The following is a 21,615-nucleotide window of genomic DNA, read 5'->3' as shown; positions in this document are numbered from 1 at the left end:
ACCACATGCCACCTAAAAACGCACATGGGTGGCATTCAACACCCACACTGGCACATTGCTTCAGCGCGCCTTGCCTCCCTGAGCCGCTCTCCCCCAATGTCACTACCTCTCAGGTCAATGTCATCGCTTATGTCCTTATTTTTCTCCTTGCGCGTGGAGGAGCCCGCTCTGTGACGCACAGCAAAAAAAAAAGAAAAAAGGAAGGAATCTCAAATATTTTATGTTTAGCATTAGCGTAATTGTGTCCCACTCGTATATCAAAGAAGGATAGTTGAAGTTCAACGAGATCCAAGAAAACATAGATCTGTCCCTCACTCCTCAACAATGTCTCCTCCCTCTCTCTTTTTGTATTCTCTCCCTCTCTCCTCTCCTTTTGCTAGATGGATGATACAAAGCCAGCAACAGCTGTTGGCAGACAGGCCTGATATGAGAATAGCAGCATAGGATGAGCGGGCATTAAAAATTAATATGCTATTTAGCTTAGGTGTATTTTAGGTATTTGACATTTTCATGTCCGGGACAGACTAAATTTATTCATAGCTGAGAAAAAATAAAAAAATAAAAATCTAAAAAAAAATCATAGCGAGAATGAAGAATAGATGTGGGGAAACAAGACGAGGGAGGGGGCGAGGCGGGGGGAACACTAAGTGAAGGCCATTTTGGTTTTATGGTCACCCTGTTTCACTTTGCTTCCCACCACAGTGATCAATGTGTGTGTGTGTGTGTGTGTGCGTGTGTGTGTGTGTGTGCCCTGTATTTGATACATTGTAAGGGCCAGTTTCCTAACACATACTACATTGTGAGGACTAACTGTTCCTAATAGGGACAAAGCCTGGGCCCCATAATAAGAACTGCTGTATTTGGATTATAGGTTAGTGTTAGGACTGAGTTTAGGTTAGGGTTAAGTTTAGGCATGTACAGGTAATGGTTTCAGGTAAAGATCAAGTTTAGACTATAAAAATGAATGAATTGAAGTCAATGCAAAGTTCATGTGTGTGTGTGGGCGTGTGCATGTGTGTATTACATGTCTGCTGCATAACATAGTATAAAGGGAAATGATTGAGAGGTTTTAGCCTAAATCTTCACTCTGAATGAGAAGTACCTTGACATTTAAAGGTGATGTGTGGAAATTCAATTTTGTGGTGATTTTTTTTGTTAGTATAACAAAGCACTTTTGCAAAAATGAAGCAAAACAAAAACCAGCCTTCCCTGAGACAACTTCTTGCCATGTGGATGCTTAAGGACCAGAGCAACATGAGGGGTGTGAGGTCAAGCAACCCAGTCTGATAAAGTCATGATAGATTCTGCTTGTTACACGAGATGATGAACATCTCGTGTAGAATTCTCTACAATTCTTTTGTAGAGAATTCAGACTCTACAAAAAACATAAAGAAATTTTTCTTTTTTGGTTTATCGCCGATTAGAAGCTCAGAAGAAGATGCCAACTTTAGCATCGTTAACAGCGAACAATTAGCCAGTCTGACTATTCCAACTGTGCCTATTAATCTTTTATATTTTGTCTAGCACGATTTTGTTTTTCTACCAGACACCCAAAATGCTGTCACAAGAATGATTTATTATTTATAGCTGGTGAAGACTTCTTTAATGTTTTCAACGCCGAGTGTTTTCAGCCAGACGGGTGAGAAGTCTAAGTGTTAACTCCATCAACACAGAATGACTTCATTCTTCACTTTAAAAACCCATCCAGCATGGATGCAATACTGTCAAACTTGGGGATCATAATGTGATCCCCAAGCTCAAGTGTCAAGTGTCATGCAAACATGTTACTCTTACCTGCCACCAGAACCTGCCAACGTGTGGGTAGGTTCCCCTGGTCTGCCACAGCGGCCTGGAGATTTGAAAAGACAGAGTTAACCAGGAGAACTTAGAGAAAAGTAAGTTGGTGGGCCACTAGAGAAGCCACTAGAGAAGCTAGTGGCTTCATCAAGGAGATAAACTTTGCAGATAAACTTTGAAAAAGGGTTTTAAGATGGAAGAGAGCACATACAGATAGTCACAATAAAAACCCGTAGAGTAGGAAAGAAATGGGGTTAAACGCTGAAAGATTGGGTCAAGTGCATCATCTACGGAGGGAGAATGTTAAGTTGTTGGCAGCGGCATCTCAGCCGATGGCTCCCTCCAGGAAGGTGTCACAGAGAGGCAGAACACAAGACCTGATGTAGCTCTCTAGCATAAAGAGGACAAACTGGAGAGACAATAGTGTTGAAAACAGCAGCCAATAGGAGAGTAGTAAAAGAAGAAAGTGAGTAAAAGTGGTGTGTCCTCTATCTCAGGATAATTTAAGCAAGTCTAGGCATATGTTTTATATATAAAAAAGCAAGTTTTAAGCCTAGTTTCAGACAGCAAGTTTATTTGTATTGTCCACTTCAGTAACAGAGCAATTCAAAGTTCTTTACATAACTATAAAGAAAAGCTGACAGGGTGTCTGCCTCATGGATTACAACTGGGACCTGGTTCCACAGGAGAGGAGCCTGATAAACTACAGGATCTGCCTCCCGTTCTACTTTTAGAACCTCCAAGGACCACCAATAAACCTGCAGCGTGAGAGTGGAGTGCTCTGCCAGGAACATGTGGAACAATCTGATCTCTGATGCATGATGGTGTTTGCTTATTGAGGGCTTTATATGTGAGAAGGAGAATCTGAAATTCTATTCTGGATTTCACAGAGCCAATGAAAGTTAGCTAAAACAGAAGAAATACGATGTCTCTTTAAATCCCATCAGAACTTTGTTCACTGCAGTGCTTTGGATCAGCTGAGGGCTTTTACTACATCTTGTGGACTTTCTGTTAGTAAATAATTACAGAAGCCCAGCTTTGAAGTAACAAATGTATAGAATAGCTTTTCAGTGTCACTCTGGGCAGGATATATCTAATTTTGGCAACATTCTGAAAGAGAAAGAAATACATTCTAGAAGCCTTTGACACTAGATTATATCTTGGTAAAAAATGGCACCAAAGTCCTTTACTGTACAACTGTAGGCCAATATAATGTCATTCAGATTAATTGACTGACTATGCAGTTTCTGTCCTCTTAGAATTTAGAAGCAAAGAAAAAAAGCCACCCAGGCATTTATGTCTTAAGACATGCCTGTAATCTACTTGGATTAATTGGATTAATCAGAATGTATGGATGAACATAGCTGAGTATCATCAGCATAACAGTGTTTAAATGGAGATCCAGAGGTGCAGAATTAACCAGTTTAAAAAACAAAATTTACTATTTACATAATGCAGTGATGTGGTGCAGAAGGTAAACATAAAAGTGACCAAAGTGTGTCTCTGGTCTGTCTTTTCAAATTACAAATGAAAATTTTTAAACATTTGTTTACTTAAAATGTCTGTTTTTGTCTGGTTAAAGCATTGGAAGCCCATTTCTAGTTCCCACAGAATCAATATCTATAGTTTCTTTCAATAACCTGTCGCTGCTGGATCCTCAGGCAGCACTTCAACTCCATCTGATAGTCTAATGAAAATGGCACAAAATGAAAATTATTCTTGCAAGCTGATACTGATTGTGCATGTTAATCTTCTTTATTGTTGGCACCAGATTCAAAGAAATGTAATTAAGTGAAAGGTCCCTGTCATGTTCACACCATATTTGTGTAATTTGCTAAATGACAGAGGACATTAAAGGGCTAGCTCCAACTTTTTGGGGACACACTGTATATTTCCCATGTTATTCTGCTGTGTTTTTTTAAATACATGTTAACCAACAAACTTGTTTAGTTGGTTTTATTAGCCTGTTATTAATTGCACTTTTCTTTTTTAACACAAATAGATAAAATGTATTTTTTTATAAAAATATTATTATTATTTTTGCAAATACATTAGTGCAAACACTATGAAAGATGCTGTTACAGCTGTAAAACAGCTTACCACCATGAATAAAAGCTTTCATAGAACCGTGTTATGACAGCTGCTATGCATAGAGTCATTTTCTGGCAATTAGAATGAATTGTTTGGCAATCAGAAGGTTGTGATTTTCATTCCAGCTCCCTCTGCTACATGTCGTGGGGTGCTTGGGAACCCAGAGTTGCCTAAATGTTGTGCATTATCATATGAGTGTGTGAATGCTTTTGAGTGTAGGTGAATGTGACTTGTCGTGTAAGTGCAACTTTACAACATATGACTGCCTTTGAAAAATATACCTTTCAACCCAGACTCAGAAAAGAATAGCCAAATAGTTCAGTCTCAGTTATTGTCTGCAAATTCCTGGATTTAGAGAGGCACAATATGGCAGCTGACAGGGACAAAAATAAGCTAATGTTTTGCTGCTTTAAACAGTCCTTTTTAAGTCAAACCACTGTATATTACAATAATCAATAGTTTATGAGCATCAACGATTGGCTACAGTCAGGTTCATGTTTTGTAATGGTGGAGCCCAGAGCCTTATTACCATCTAGCCTTTACCTTTAACTTAGCTAACATTTAGCTTTTATGAAAACAGGAGATTTTAACACAATTCTTAGACTATTTTATATAGCCCAGTGGCCAGAAGAGGAAGGGAAAAAAATACCCATCAAGCAGACATGTTCACGTTACCAGACTATTAGTGATTAAATCACTTAATGGAAAGAAGCTTGATCAGTTTGAACCACTGCTATCCTCAGCTCGGCTTGCTATTAGGCCTGCTGTATTTGGAACAGTTTTAAGCAACAACGACACAAAAACACCATGAAATACACAACAGAACAATATTCAGATTGTTTAACCTAAGCTCATTGTCCGCTTCCCTTACACTGCCTCTTACTCGGGTCATCCTTAAGAATCAGGGAAATTTGAATGACCGAGTGAAGCTTAGTGCAGGATAGAGGGTTTTCCCTAATGGTAGTGAGGGATTGAGGAGAGGCCGAAGAGTGTAATCCACCTTATGGTGCCTGATGGAGATGGTGACTTCACTCAACACTTACACCTAAAAATCAAAACAAATATCCACTTCCTGTTCCTGACAGAATTCTCATTTGTTGTGCCTGAAGGACTGAAGAGACACATAGCCTCATCAACGCTGTGCTAGCTGAACCGACATCGTTGCTGCCGCAGCTTGATGCTTGTTCCAGGCCAGCGCTAAGAAAATGCCACACGTTCCAAGCTAACATGTGGCTAGCCGCACATATACGCTGTCTCCTGCTAACTGAAGAGAACAGCATTCGTTTCCACAGCTGAAGAGCATCCTGGAGCTGAGAAGAGCTGTAGCTCAACTCTCTACCAACACTCACTTTAGCTTCAGTTTAGCTTCTTTAGTCAGCTAAATTGTAAATGGGGACTACTTGTGTGCTATATATCCAAATGTAAATAAAGTCCCATACAACACTTCACCACAATTTCGAAACCTGCTAGTGGGAAATTGCAGCTTGAGTTTATAACATGACAAGTGTGGAAAAGTTTAAGAAGTGTGTTTACATTTGTGAGGCAATGTGTACATTATTGTTTGCAAATATTTGATCCAAGAATTCCTCTGAAAGCAGTAATATTAATGAATGAGCCCGTATGAAATATACCCACTGTGGATGAGCCTCACATTCGTCACAGGTGTGACAATAATACATCGCCTTCTCGCCATTAGTCATCTTCCACCTCTTCCCAGCTGTTCCCCTAATTTCTCACTTTTGCAGAACTTTACTCTTTCTTTGCTATTTTCATATGTCCTCCCGCCTCATTCGCTCCATCTGCATTACTTCCACAGTTGGTAGAAATGTTCCTGCTGCAGCACGGCACTGTATATACGCTGACTGTTATTACCTTGGGGAACGTTTAGCAGCTCTGTGTTTAACACCATAACCTCCACTACATCAGCAGTGGCAACCCGGGGAAAGAAAGAAAAAAAAAAAACTAGGAGGTGGAAACCAGAGATGGCTCGTGTTAGGCGAGCAGCCGACTGATCGCCACAATAAAGATGACAGGAGGGAACAAGACAGAGAGAGAGAGAGAGAGCGGGAGGGAGACCAAACAAGTCTACTTTATTTCAACCCACTGGATGATCAGCGCTTCTTAAGGGTTGGGATAATTTCTTACGATATCTCTCACTACAAAGTAAACAGAAATCAAAGCCCTTCATGCTTCAAGACAGAAGCACTAAATGAAAGCAGCTATCTTAACAACCTCATTCATTTCTGCTCTTTTTTTTTCCCCTCATGTGCTCCATTGATTTCACATAACTAGTGTTAAGTGAAACTATTTTAGTACAATGGATCCACTTGACTTTGTGTCTGTAAGCTAGGCTGTCTTCAGCTTCAAGTACAGTCAAGTAAAACTACTAACAATCAGGCTTGCTGGATTAAAAATTAAATAGTCAATTTGAAACATCAAGCAAAGCTTTTTTTTTTTGTCTCTCTCTCCCTGTGAGTTGGTGCCAGTTTCTGTGGCGGTGTGATTTTCAAAGTGTCACAACAGCCTGTGTGCCTTTGAGGCTAAAACCTCTTGGCAGATGTCACTCCCTGTCATTCAAATTCCACCACCCAGCCCCTGACCAGCATATTGTACCCATCAACTGGCTCCCGTTCCAGTCAGCACCCATCACAGTACACCCCCCATCCATCCCCCTCTTGGTTTTTAGGGGACTGGGAGCATCTTGAAATAAATGAGATCTAACAAAGGAATCAAAGCACTGGTCTTGTCCTTTTAAGATTTTAGAGCGTTTGAGAGAACGGGAATGGTTGAACCAAAGCTCCAGGAACCTTTTTTTCAGAAACTAGAGTAGATTTCTGGGGACATCCTTCACTCGCCGTATGTTTCCTTTGCATCTGCCAGAGTATATGCAAAGAAACATGACATTTGTTTCTCAGAAACTTAAAATTTCTGCTTAGAACCAAATCTTAGCTTCTATTTCTAAGTTTTAAAAAGAAGACAGTCAAGAGATTTAAAAACAAGAAATATGGAACAAAATTTGAAGTTTGTAGTGACTTTATTTAAGATATTAGTTAGAATCTCTGTAACAACATCAATTCTAGTTTGTTTTTCTGCTCACAGCTTTGTTCCTCTCCCACATGCAGTGGTTGATCAAAATGTCTGCTAACTCTCCCACAGTAGAACGAGGGACCTGCTCAGCACCAACAGCACCGTTTTAAACCCCACAGTGAAGGGAGTTAGCCTGGGTAAAGAATAATGCTCCTGGAAATGGAGCTAGAGGTTGCATTGTCCATACACATCTATATTTCCACTTGCAACATTCCTGTTTCCATCTTTTTGTTTTTACATGCTATATTTCCTGGTAAAACTTGTAAAAATGGAAAACAATGAATGACCTGAAGACTGAAACCTTTAGAAATGTTCGCAAAGGGCTGAAGAAAATAACTTCCAGCATATTAGCAACAAGAAGCCTGATCCCCCTGTGTTCTCTCTCCCAGCCCGCCCCCCCAGTCGTCCCCCAGTTGTGGCACCGCTCGCCTTCCTTGGCAAGTTTCCTGAATTAAACTGCTGGCTTCCTGTTCTTTTATATGCACGGCCACATCTGGGGAGCCCGCTCACAGGGCCCCGCCGCTTAATAACAATCACCTTCCCTTTCACTCGGCCCTGATTGTTTCTAATTCGCCCTGACAGATAGTAGCTGACAAGCCGCCCGCGCCTCCCTCCCTCCGTGACCTGAGCTCACTCAGCACACTTATAAGGCCTGTCATTTTTAATATTTGATTTTCACTTCGTAAAAAGTTATGTGTTTTAGAGCTGCCACAGACACCCCGCCTCCCAGATCACATGATGAAATCACTATTTGACTGAAGCAACGTCCAATGGCCACTTCTCCCTCCTCGCCCTCCCCCCGGCAGCTTTAGTTGATCTACCTTTTTTTTAATGCTACATCTCCAGATCTGGTCTTCCTCGTATTTCATTGTTTGCTTATCTTTCTGCCCTTTTCATTTTTAAAGTTTGTTTTTATGTCTTGTTATCCCCCTCCGTCTCTGATTTGATTTTTTGTTTTTTCGCATTATGAAAATAAGGCATCTAAACCCAGATTTTTGTCCAGCTGTAAACATAAAGCTTCAGCTTTAAGGATGGTTGTAGGTATCAAAAAATTGCCACTTTTCATCCATCACAGGCTTCCAGCATTATTTGCTTTCCATTGATTCCCATTAAAGAGATATGGAGGCATGTGAAATGCATATCAGGTAGGCTGATCATTAAATGAAAGGATGGATTCATCGACATCTTGACGGATGACATTTTGCTGTGCGATCCATAAAGTCCTTCAATAAAAATATAATTTGGAGCTTAAGACAAAGAAAAAAATGGTTGGAGAGGGCTAGGGGGAGGAAGAAAAGCACAGAATGATTGGATAATGTATGCATGGATGAACCACAGAACGCTGCTGAAGAAATGTCAAAAAAACATCCATCTTGTGTTTTAAGCATTGATTTGACCGTTCACCAACTCTGCAAACACGTCCGTTCTGTCTTTGGACTCAGCTTTGTGCTGTGCCCGAGCGACGTCGAACGAATGTTTCAACTCCTCCAACGCCCGCCCCCCACCCGCCCACCCCTCAACCCGCCAGTGCCGCACTTCGATATCGGGACACTGAGGTGCCCGGGGCGCACCCACTGCCATTCTCGTCTTTACCCGACGACAAAAACACAACTAATTGGAGTACCACTGCATGTTTTCACTAAAGGCAAAAATTTAATTACATTTGAGCTGGGAATGAGTATTTTGGGAATGTCTGTGTGTTCATTCAAACAAATGGAGCGAATGAAAAGCAATATTTGTTTTGCTTTGATTAACAAACGGGCAGGGTAATTTGTCAAGGAGGAAAAAAAAGAGAGTGGGGGCAGAAAATCCTGTTTAACCCCCAGCTTTCCAGTGGCGAACCCGTCTCACCCTCACGCACACACGCGCACACGCCTACACGCATTCACTCCATCCCTCCTTCAACATCTCCCTCTGTCTCGACACACAACTTTTGCTTCCGGCTTTGGGACTGACCTGCTGTTTTTTTCTGCCCTCCTTTCCTATTTTCATTTGCCCATCTTTCTCCCTGTAGTGGCTGCTTTGTGGACCTCCTGTTCATAAATGCTTTATTAATAACTCAGTGAATAATGTAAAGAGTATTGTTTTCTCCAAGGTTGTATTAATAAACATGAATGAATTTATTTCTCTTCACCAAAGCATGATTAATGCACATTAATGTCTGGATATTGCTCACTCTGCGCTGCATCACCAAGCACGCATCAGCCCCATCCCCACACTGCCTCTGCCACCAAAAAAAGAGAGAGAAGAAGACAACCTATCAATGTTAAATATTTATGGCATAATATTAATGGTTTTGTAAAGAAAATAACACGTTATTAATCCACTGATTAACAACTGATTAACCTTTTTTATTAAACACGTGATCCGTGCATCATCGACTCAGGATACGTCGACTGACTGCACTGCAGAATAATTATTTTGGTGTCTTTTCTAATTGCAAAACTCGCATGGCTGAGCTATGTGCATGTCTACGGGTATTTCTTCTTCTCTCGCCTTGACACTCGCACGGAGGCGAGACCCGCGCATGTGCACGCAGTGTAAAATGTATACATCTGAGGCGGACGGAGGGGGACAATAACACATGCAAACATAAAATGGCAAATTCTTTAACTCTGAGGGGGAACAAGCGCAGGCGCCCAAATTTAGCAGCCGATCTCTTTAAAACAATGGGATTTAATTCACATATCCGTTTATTCTGCAGTCACTGGCATGGGATGGGAAAGTGGAGTGAAAACACAGCTGAAGGACAAAACATTTTCCCTTTTCCCTCCCTCTCTTTTTGCCTCTGCTCATCTCAGAGCTATTGTCTGTGTATTTTTAGTTCCCGTCAACCAAAAGACAATTATGTTTTCTTACATCGTGGAGCTGACCTCAAGTTGGCAATGACAGATTAGAACGGCATGTGAATCAGTGTAGTTCAAATGCAGAGTGAATTCTGACTTACTCTGTTGTTGCATGAAGTTGATCAAATGCATCAGTGCTGGAAGAGGCAAACTTTAAAAAGGAAACTTTGAACCTCTTTTTTGAAAAATCTGTTAAGGAAGAATTTTTTCTTTAAAAATGTTTTATTGTGCTCTATAGATTTAGATATAGAGTATTTATAACAATAAAATGTCATTTTGTAAACTTAGTGCATATTTAGTGGCTCTATGTTAAAGGGGAAAACAACAAGTAACCATTAAATTGAAAGTTTTTATTGTGAGCAGATTTGATAACTTTGCTTTTTTCTTCTATAACTTGTCACATTTGTTTCTTGTGACTCTTCAGTCATATTTTTCTTTGTTTTACTTTTTTAAAGCCCACATTTTACTACCACTAAGAACTCTTTGCTTCTTTTTTGTTGTGTTGTTTTTAAGGTTTTGTTGGCTCTAGTGGCCTTTATTTGAAAGTAGTTTGACAGGAAACAGGGTAATGAGAGAGGGGGAAGACATGGGGCAAATGTCACCAGACCGGGAATCGAACCTGTGACCGCCGTTACACGGACTAAAATCTCAATACATGGGTCGTGCTTTGCCCCTACGCTACCACAGCACCCCACTCTTTGTTGTTTTATTTACATTTTTCATTTATATTTTAAATCTATCTAATTCTGTACAGTTTCTCTTTTACAAAATGCCTAAAGCTAGAATTTAAACCGTCTCTTTGATCCGGTCTGATCTTTAAGCAGTTACAAGACACGGTGGCAAAACATAAAGCTGCTCCCACATACTCAGGGGTACTGTTTGTGTTCTGTGTACTGAATGCTTATGGTATACAGGGCAAATTCCTTCCTTTCCCACAATCCAAATGGACACTAGCAAGTTTGATGAGCCAGTTTGTTCTCCTCCAGGTTGGCCACTGCTCACCTGTCAGCGCTGCACAGAGCTGCTCACTACACCTTCTTGTGGCTGGTTGCACTGACTTTAAAAATCAGCTCAGTGTTGGATCCAAACTGATGTGAACATGATTTCCTGCTGAGCAGTTTCATGTGGGAGTTGGTGCACTTTGAGTCCAGTTTGAGTCCACCTTGTGTACGCATGGACCTCCAAATGTGGGACCATGCGTACACAAGTCTGGGGCTGATGTTGTTGCGCAACACCCCCCCCCCTCCTTTCTGTCTCTACTCTCACACTCTCTGCTTCCTCTTCTGAGAGGGGAGATGTGCTACCAGCTCTCCTTCTAACGGGTTAATTGAGTTTCCTAAATCTGCTGGGATTTACCCTGTCCAGAACTGAAGTAAACTCTGTTTAAGCTGGTTTCGAGAAACGATTCGCCTGGTTTCTGACGGCCAACATCCAGGTGTCCCACCCTTCTTCCCCCTGTGAATTAGCCAGACTGAGCAGCCTACAGCCAACTAGTTTCACAGAGCACACCTGTTAACGGTCGCTCGTTCTCTATTTTACAACTTGCATTTGTTATTGAACCAGGTAGGTTTTAGTGACTCGGGCGAGTCCCAAGGATGACGTTTTAAATTTGGGCTACCAGCAACCTAAAAACATTTTAAACTTTTTCCTCTCCAGAATCAAACATCAGAGCTATTTTACAACCATCAAAGAACTTTAAGGTGACTCATTAACTGAATGTCCACAACATCTTTTAGATTTTCTTTATGCTAAATATTTTATTAGTAAGGCAGTTTTGCAAGGGTCAGTACAGCTTAATTCAGTAGCAGAAATAATCAAATAAGTAAAATCAATCATCTAGTCTGTCTTTCCCTACTGCTGACACTGAGAACTAAAAAAAGGGAACCTTTGAGAGAGACGGACGGAGCCTGGCGCCTCGAACCCCAGACCTGGCACGACGACGAAGAAGGTGCTGCAGCAGGAGGAAGACGCCGATCGATGAAGGCCAGGATCTCCGCAGGTCTGATGATGAAGAAGGTGTTGCAGCAGGAGGAAGACGCCGATCGATGAAGGCCAGGATCTCCGCAGGTCTGATGATGAAGAAGGTGTTGCAGCAGGAGGAAGATGTTGATCAGCGAAGGCAGGAATCTCTGTAGGTCTGATGAGCCTCCTCTCCGCATGGATGGTGAGGTCACACAGGACTTGGTGCTGGCAGGAAGGAAGGCACCAGTTCTTCTTCTTTGTCTTTGCCTTTGTCTTCATCTTTGTCTTTGGGGTCTGAACCCAGCCGATGAGAGAAGTGCGATTCGAAGCCACAGGTTGTGGGCCAGACGGGTTGGTCCCCATGCATGAGCAGGACAGTCTTCGGCTCCGTGGCCCCGGCTCTTCTTCAGCTGCAGAGTTCTTTGTCCATCTCGATCTTGGCTCGAAGCTGCCCGGAGGATCCAACGAAAGGTTCCTCCTTTGCACTCACCTTTTATAGGGTTTCTTTGGCTAGCACTGTTGCTGGGCTTGTTTCATTGGCTGACTGCTCAGATGATTTCATATCCATCACTGTCTTACAGACATTATGTCCTGATGTCTGTGCTAATGTCTCAGAGTTGCTCAACCTCCTGTCCATTGCCTGCACAACCTTTCACCTACTCTCTAAATAAGGCGTTGATCATCTCTGCTCTCCTGTTAGTTCCTTGCCTTTCACCTTTCACCTACTCTCTACCTCCAACATATCAGTGATGTTTAATTGCAGTTACACCTTTTACACCATTTCAAGTTCAATGTCAAAATCACATTTATATCACATTTATTTTCTTTAGCTTCTCTGATCTAGCATTCATTTATAATTTTATAACCATAACTTATATCACATTTATTTTCTTCAGCTTCTCTGATTTATCATTCATTTATGATTTTATAACCATAACTTATTAATTATACTTATTATAATCTTAATGTGAGTTATTACAGATGTTTTTCTGAAAAGAAACCAAGAATAATACATGATTCTAATTATTTGATGCCAAAGTTACAGTTACTTGTTTTTCTTGTAACTGTTCCCACAAATGTTCGTGTAAATATTATTACAAGTAAACCAATATTAATATAAGTATTTTACTTTGAATCTTATCAAATTACTCAAAATGTTTTAGATTTCATTCTTTAAAACTTTCATGATTTAAAATAAGAAATAGTCTCAGCTATTTTTTATAAATCTGCTGGCTGGAACTTACTTCCTCTTTTTCCAGGAAACCTGCTTTTCCTGTTTAATGACTCTCTCTGACTGACTATGATTTCTTATGATTAGATAGAAAAAAGTTAAATTAAAGCAAAGTTTGCATGAGACAAAAACAACACACACAACCAGATTTATTTTATTGACACTTAAGTCTACTGTTGGGCCTAGATATCACTTGAGTGATTCATTTTAAAGATAACTTTATTTATTATTACTGTTAAACTAACTTTATTGACACTTAAGTCTACTGTTGGGCCTTGATGTCACTTGAGTGATTCATTTTAAAGATAACTTTATTTATTATTACTGTTAAACTAAAATCTCCAGCATGGGGAAGTGGGATGAGCTCGGATTTTCTTGACAGAGTGAAGCAACATGAAACTGCTGCTGCACATGATACACAAGTTGTTGCTAGCTGTGTGATAGTGTGTGAGTTAAAGTTGATACCACAACCTTCTATCAGATGTATTCTATCAACATTGATCATGTGACTATCTGAATAGAGATGGTTATTGTTTTATGACCCAGCCCCACTGTGCACCATGCAGGTCTAACTGCAGCATCCAGATGTGATAGGATATGTTAAGGCCTTGAGGGCTGAGAGGTGATGTACCCTATAGACAGAATAACCATAATTTTGGCATGAACAAGACAGGCATCCAGGCATGTGGACAACCACAGTTTAACCTAGAATGTATGTTTTTGGGCTATTGGGGGAAGTTAAAGTACCCAAAGAAAATAAACACCAGACCAGAGGACCTTTAAATTTCTTGTTCTTGCTGCAAGGCACCAAGACTACTAACCAGAACCACTGATCCTCTTCAAAGCCAAAGGCAAAAAAAAAAAAAAAGATATCACCACCTAGTTCTGCATAAAATATTTTATTTGTTTTGTAATATTTCCTTGAGCACTGATCACGTTGATGCTGAACATTATTTGACTGTCCCAGAAGTCCTGATAAGACTAGGATGGATTGTGTGTTCGCCATTGTCGTTTCCTTCTCGGTTTGTTCTTTATATTCCCCTCTTCTTTTTCTTTTGCTATCATCAGAATAAATGAGTCTGATACGAAAATACACAGAGACATATGGTTTGACCCAGTTTATAACGTGTCGAGTTCAGTTTTTGGTCATTCCATTAAAAGATTCTGTGTGTGTGTATGTGGGTATATTATATGTGTGTGTGTGTGTGTGTTGGATTTCAGGCCTTCTTGGGAAGTGGAAGGTATTTATAGGTTAGCTCACACATGTGTGGAATTCACCCTAATTAATAAGCATCACATGTAGTCAGGTCTATGGCTCCGCCCACATGTTTGAAGTGTAGTTCACCTATTCTCCAAAGTTACCCAAAGAAAAGAACCTTTGGCCTCACACAGGCTTTCTTCATTCAGTAAAGACACAAAACTATCACACACTGTGAGTATTTCTTAATTACTTGGGGGTTGCTAAGTAGCTATGATTGTGCTGTCACTGTGCTGGATGCTGACTCAGCACTAACTACTGAGAATGGCTATGTAAAGTGTGTGCAGAAGTGCAACTTAGGAAGCAATAGTTATTTTTTTATGAAGTCATTTTTTGAATCTCACGGATGCTTTCACAAGTTTCTTTGCTGCCTGTTCTGTTAGACTTAAACAACTTCCTGGACGGCCTGGTAAGTTGTAACAGAGTTCTGAGGAGGTACAAAGTCAGACACAAGCAGCACTCCACGGTAATCACAGTACAAGTGTCAAGATGAGAATGAGAGGACTGACATGAACATCTCACTGTCTTAACAAGCGCTGGCCAAAGTTCAAAAGCTGTTTACTCTGAAGAAATGCATCACCAGCTGTCAAAAAGGTTGGCTTGACGATGCTTGCAGAGTAACAGACAAGTGGATGAAAGCCATAGCAGTACCTGATTTGGTACACTTCTAACTCTAGTGGGTGCTACAATAAGGAGATATTCATTTTATAAAATGAGCTCCATGTCATCCATCAGTTTTCTATACTTGCTTGTCTTTGCAGAGTCATAGGGTGGAGGTGATATTGGGCGAGAGGCAGAGTTGACCCTGAACATATTGTCAGTCCATCACACCACACAGACAATTTTAAAATATTCAGTTGACCTAACAGTTCTGTTTTTGGAATATGGGAGGAAGTACCCAGGGAGAATGCACACATGCACAGTGTGAACATCAAACACAACACAGAAAGACTCCAGGACCAGATTTGAACCACGATCTTCTGGCTGCAAGGCAACAGCGCTACTAACTGCATCACCTTGCAAGCCACTGTTGGCTCATTGCAATTTCATATTTAGCATATTCAATATTCAGTTGATACTGGGGTAACAATTGGTGAAAGTGGGCAGGACTGACAGCAAACAACTTTTGTGCTTTTTGTAAATGGCTAAATACTGAAAGTTCATCCCACTGAGCTGAAATTTACTGAACACATTTCTTAGATTGAGAAACAAAAATGTTTTGAAAGTGTAAACTCAAAGTCTCTAAAGAAGCATTTTTCTCAGCTGTTGTATACAGTTATGATTTAGGCAGTTGACACTTTATGGTTAATGCCAAAAACTTTCTATTTTTTTTTAAAATATGTCAATCATTGAAATGAAAAGCAATCATAAAACTGTATTTTTGGAAAATCTTTTAACTCTTGAGGATATTTTGCCAGTATAATTTTTTCTATTGGCAAAATAGAAAGAATCTATATTTTGCCAAAAATAGAATTTGTTTGGCAGATTACAATAGTGAGCCTACTATTGATTAAATAATGAAAGGCTGAATGTATTTCTCTTTTCCAAATATTTCAAATCCTTTGCTGAACATGGAGTATTTAACAGCGCAGTTTACCGTAATCTCTTTTCTAAAATAGCCATTATAAATCACATTCTTACTATTTTTACAGATATCCACTACCTGAAGCCGTGCCTTCTGTGTGATTTGGTGGAGAGAAAACACAAGGTGAACGAACACGGCGTTCTCTCCGCCTCACAGTGGCATGTCAGTCTTCAAAGACGCATTAGGTTTGTAGCAGAACAAATAGAGACGCATCAAAACACTCCAAGCCAACGCAAGTTTTCAGCAGGGAGGAAGACATTTTTGCCTCCCTGTCACCAGCTGCAGTTTGGACGTACCACCAGAGGAGTTTTGGTGACAGCCCCGTGAAGGCTGCTTTGTTTTGCTAAGTCGTCTCCATTCTTTTTAATGAGCTATTATGGTTATGTTTTGTCTCTGTCGTGTTCGTTGGCTGGCTGAGTTTCTGAGATGGTAAGACAGAGGCAAATGGGGAGGCGGTAGCGGGGGGTTCTTTGGGAGGGGGGACGGGGTTCTTTACACCTTTCTGCAGTTTTAGGAAGAAGGTGCAGTTGGAGGCACACGGTGAAATGAGAAAGTAAAAAAGCCAAGTTTCTACCAGTCTACTTTAATTATAAAAACAACAGGATGTCCAAGGTTACTGTATTTGCATCATATTACTTTGCTTTAAGATAACTGGAATACAATTTCACTACTTTGCTTCAAACATCCAAGCTAATATTGAACTGCTCTTGCACAGGGGAAGCAATAAGCTCCTCTCCTTGCCTTCCCCGAATCAAAGCTGGAATCTGGAGGCCAAATGCCAAACTGTCTCCCTGCTCATCCACCTTTTCTTTTGTCTCCTCTGTTTGCCTGGAGACGTGATGAGCTTCCTCTTTCCTCACATGGGGTAAACTGTAAGGAATTAGATGGACGCTGATGGGATGTTGAAGGGGAGAACATGAGGGAAGTTGGGTGGCTAAGCAGCCACTGTGACAACCCTCCTGTCAGCAGGTACTCAGTATAATTGGTAAACGGAGGCCGCGGGATGGTAGTGGGGCCCCTTCTCTTCACTCTGATTCTGCTCTCTTATTCTTTTTTGTTTCCTTTTTGATGAGTTTTTGAAGTCACCGGGCAGGTGTATACAGCCTGTTTTCCTTTTTTTTTTGGTTCAGACAAAGAGACAGAAGCCAAAACAAGAGAAACTAAAAAGAAGCTGGAGCGGTACATATGTAAATGTGAGTCAGTAACACACTAACCTCACTGAAGGTAATAACCCAGGAAGTGAATGACCATGTATGTCAATTTTATTTTGAATTCTACATTCACAAATGTGTTTTTCATCCACGTCCAACTCTTGCTTTACTCTCAGTGCCAAGCCCAGCCAGCCATCAGGCTCTGTTTGCCCTCTAATGAAACATATTCATCTTTATCACACTCTCTCGTGGCTCCCGAACTTACTTTACAGCATAGTCAATTAAACCCTTAGGGGCCACTCTGCGCGTAAAAGGATATATAATGCTTTGACATTTCAGCAAGTCCATATTAGACACACCCATAGAGCATCTGGGTTGGATGGGAAAGAGACATAGTCAGGCCCAGAGGTAGATGAAAGCCCGTCAGAGGGATTGGGTCTCTTGTAAGCCAGTTAGCCCTTTGGATTCAGTTACTTATGCTGATGTAAGAGGGCAATTGTAAGCTGATACTCAATCTCTCGGTGACCCCTACACTGGCTCTTGTTCTCACATTAGGCTTCATAAAGTCATATATAGTGTAACAATAGACTAATAAATAACTAATATGGACTTAACTCAATAAAAAAGTGTATTAGTGTTCTGGATTACAGTTTAAGCTTCTTACATTTTATAGCGCATTTCTTAGGACTCCTATCTTCATTATTATCTAGATCTATATATGTTGTGTATCTACTGTATGTCTGCCACCTTTTGTTTCTTGAATCAGTTCTTAGAAATTCCTACCCCAGTTGAAACCAGTGGGTATCACTGATTCAAACCAAGGCTCATATCACCCATTGCTTTATTTTTGTTTCCAGGCTAAAATCTGATGTCACATCCTGTTTTTGAGACTGGGATTCTTGCGTTCCTTCATGGTGGTAGGGATGCCAATGCATGTTTAAGGTGGACCTGCAACTGTCATGTTACTTGGAGCTTAAACTATTAAAATAGGCAGCTTTAATCATTCTAGAGAGGGTTTCAAGTATTTGCGCATTTTAGTTATTTGCTAGCGACTGTGGAGCCTAGCCCCAGGATCTACTCTCTTATGCTTTGCGTGGAGATAAATCAGTGCCCAGCTAAGATCGAAGACTGCCCACATGTTGAAGGATAATTTTCCAAATAGTTGCAGAAGCATCTGACACTCAAGATACGGAGGATGCCTTTTTTTTACAGCAATTGTCTTCATACAAACAAAACCTGTGACCCCTTCTGGAGTATAGCCAACAGTTGGTGTTGGTGTTTTTGTTTCTAAGACTAGATGCTGGTGTTGCTATGAAATGTTACATTCTATGCCCGACAGGGACCCAAGTTTCAGACTTTATAGTAATTACACTGAAGTTGCAAAAACTTCAGATTTAAAACACACACTAGACTCATGTTGTAGAGTCAAGAACCGACCAAGGGTACTCAACCGGGACCTGGGTCTTAAAAAGCCAAAAATCTTGAATAAAAGCATGATAGTATGTTAGCTACTTTCAAACAGCAGGAGGTTTGAACTCCTTACCTAGACTGCAGCTCTTGTTGCAGCCAGTGATGTTCACAGACTTTGGGCCATTAAAGATTTATAACAATCTGTTCATCTTTACTTTAACTTCATAATATTGACTGCAGAAAACTGAATACTGGAAGAAAAAAAGTAACATAACATACCAACAACATTTCACCTAACTGCTGTTAAACTAGTGTCATATGCTGTAATTCAGAACATATCTTGGGACATGATTACTGTTTAGACTTGATAATTATAACTGTACCTGCAGATTTGAAGCATGAGTTTCTAATACCTTTAAAAATGTTAAACATTTTTTAAGGGTATTACTCCCCAGCCCTCCAAATCTACACTTCTTTATCCATTTCCAGTACAAATTAAAGCAGCTTACCACAGCTTTTTGTATGCTGAAGTAAATATTAAAGAATTGAGACATTATTGCTGAATGCTCAACATGTTTAGGACAAATAGTAGCAGTGTTTAAACACAGGTTTAAACACTGCTTTAGGGATCACCTAAAGTAGTACAGTGCTGTAGATATACTGGATGACATTACCCCTTTACTTCACTTACACCTGATCAAAACAACTTTTTAGGTTGCTTATGATCATCATGGCAGCCCATTGAACTGCTTCAAATGTTCTGTGCATAAAAGTTTGGGTACTTTTTAACACGCCTATTCAAGTCATGGTTCTTGACCTTCCCATTTTGGCATTGTCCTGCCTTTTTGTCACAGCTCAAAGATGAAGCTTTTAATTCACAGACATGTCAGTTTACTTCTGAAAAAAAATGATAATGAACTTCCATTTGTAGAGAAAACCAATGCAAACTGTCCTAGTGTGGGTTGTACGTGATTCCTATTTGTTTATTATATTTATATCAATAGATCCTTGTGCACATTAGTCTAAATGTGCTGGTAAGATCAGTAAACTGTGTTTGGTATGCCCAGCCACCAGCATGAGGAACAACAGTGCAACACCTTCATTGTGTTCTGCTGTTCTACAGGGGTTAGCTGATGCCCCATGTGAGCAAAAGTGTTTCAGAGTCTTGCTGTTTGTCATCAATAGACTGCAATTCAAGCAAAAGTCTTGAACATTCTGACAGATTCATCAGTACAGCTCATTTATGCAGGCATGCTGCAAACCAGCTTCTTTTCTGTGCGGAACAATAAGCAAATTTATTATTCATAAAAGCTAATGCAATGTTTCTGTTGCTTTATATGTCTGTATTTTTTTATTTTTTTTTTGCCTTTCTCCCCAACTAGATGGTGGGCTGAAATCTCTCAGGCAAAGGTTGGCAGTTTAATGTCTGGGTTGAAACAGGAAGTTTGAAAGACAAAGCACTATATCTGTACATATGTGCATGTGTGTAAACTGATTTAAATTGCTCTTTGAGCCCTGCAGAATGGCGCTTTAAATGTTAAATGGGGGTTGAAGCCTGCCTGAACTAATTTGTAAGGCTTTGCACCATGTTGACATTTAAATGTGATAAGAATAGCAAACTGTACCGCCGACCTATTTTGAAGATGCTTTTGGAATACATTCACATCAGCTGTGGCCTATAATTAATAAAAAAAGACAGGCCTCCCTTCCTCTAGATTTGATTATAATACAACCTTATAAACACACCAGGGATAGATGAGAGGAGACGAAGGGGAAGAACTGGGGTAGGGAATAAAAGAGAAGAACAACAGGAATAAAAACAAGAGAAATGATGGAGGCAGGAATTAAGAGGGAGGTGGATTGCGAACACCTGGTCTTTGAGGCAGATTGCGTTGGCTGGCTGCTGTGCTATCACATTACTCTGATCTTGCCTCTCTTGTTTGTCAGAGAATTGAGAGAGGGAGAGAGAGAGTAGGTTGGGTGGAGGGGTCTGAAAAATCAGCATGCAAATAACACCACATTGTTAACTTAATCAGATGCAGGGGGAGAAAATATGGAGAGGAATGGAGGGAGCATGGTGGGGCTGAGAGAGGAGGGGTGGGGGAAGGAGGAGGGTGCGATGATGGGAGATGGAAGGTGAGGGTATGCACATCATACCCCTCCTCCCCCCGCCCCATACACACCATCCAACAGCCCCACCTTTGCCCACATGCAGCACCCCAGGAGAAGTTCAGAACCAGAGAAGACACTGCAGTTATGTTCTGGTCTGAGGAGATGAATTTATGGATTACCTTCCATTTCTGCAACCTCTTCAGGTTGACTTTAAGTGACGTTAAGGACAGTTAACATCTGGCTCCACCACTACCTGCTGACTGGCTTAACTGTTGTCTCAACCTATCACTGGAGTCAGATATTTACACCATAAATAAGAAACCTGCAATACCTTTAACCCCTGGCAACCACCAAGGCAACTAAGGAAGAGAGATCATGAATAGTGACTATGTATTTTTGGATAAAGAAAATAAAATAGCTGACTATTCCAGCTAATGATTTTGTTATCAAAAAATATACAGTACTAACTAAATATACAGTCCTAACAGGGGATGTTCTCTGTGGAGTTTTGTGCAAATACTACTTATTAGTGATTTAGTTCCATATTACTGAAATGTGCAGTTTCAATGAATGAGAGTTTCACAATTCATAATTTGTTGTAAATGATTAGAGATTTTGGTGGGGAACATTTCTGTAATGTAAACACTTGTAAGACCGTAAATGGTAGAAATCTTTTAACCCATTCTGTCTGCTCACTATCTATATGACCCAATTTTCTTCTCCAAATCCAGGCTGAGGATATTATAGAAGTTATTGACTCCAGATAACCCAAACTTCTTATGGGGCCTGGGGTTTTGGCCCCATAAGAAGAAGCGTTGTTTTTGGGTAAGGGTCAAGGTTAGGCTACTGTAATGAATGAAAAATCAATGGAGGTTAATGCAAGTTCCCTGTGAAGACAGAAGGACATATTAAGTGCGTCTGTATGTGTGTGTGTGTGGGATGGTGTAGCTCAATAGTTTCTTAAAATGCTTTTTCAGCAAATCTGAATGAAACAAAATGAGTTTTTGCTCAGTAGAGAGCTTATTTTTCCATCGCAGACATCCACTTCCTTGATGAACACTGCCTCTAAGCAGAGCGCTCAGAAA

At 40.5% G+C, this 21,615-nt stretch overlaps 1 protein-coding gene across 6 annotated transcripts in view; it reads left to right on the top strand.

The window, feature by feature from the left end:
- znf536 (zinc finger protein 536) overlaps positions 1-21,615 on the top strand; it is a 237,311-nt gene that overhangs the window by 93,756 nt on the left and 121,940 nt on the right. The window lies entirely within an intron of this gene.

Source organism: Xiphophorus maculatus, chromosome 4 (assembly GCF_002775205.1).
Source record: "Xiphophorus maculatus strain JP 163 A chromosome 4, X_maculatus-5.0-male, whole genome shotgun sequence".
Taxonomy (NCBI): Eukaryota; Metazoa; Chordata; class Actinopteri; order Cyprinodontiformes; family Poeciliidae; genus Xiphophorus; species Xiphophorus maculatus.
The sequence above is the reverse complement of the archived record's forward strand: the minus strand, read 5'-3'. Positions and strand labels throughout refer to the sequence as shown.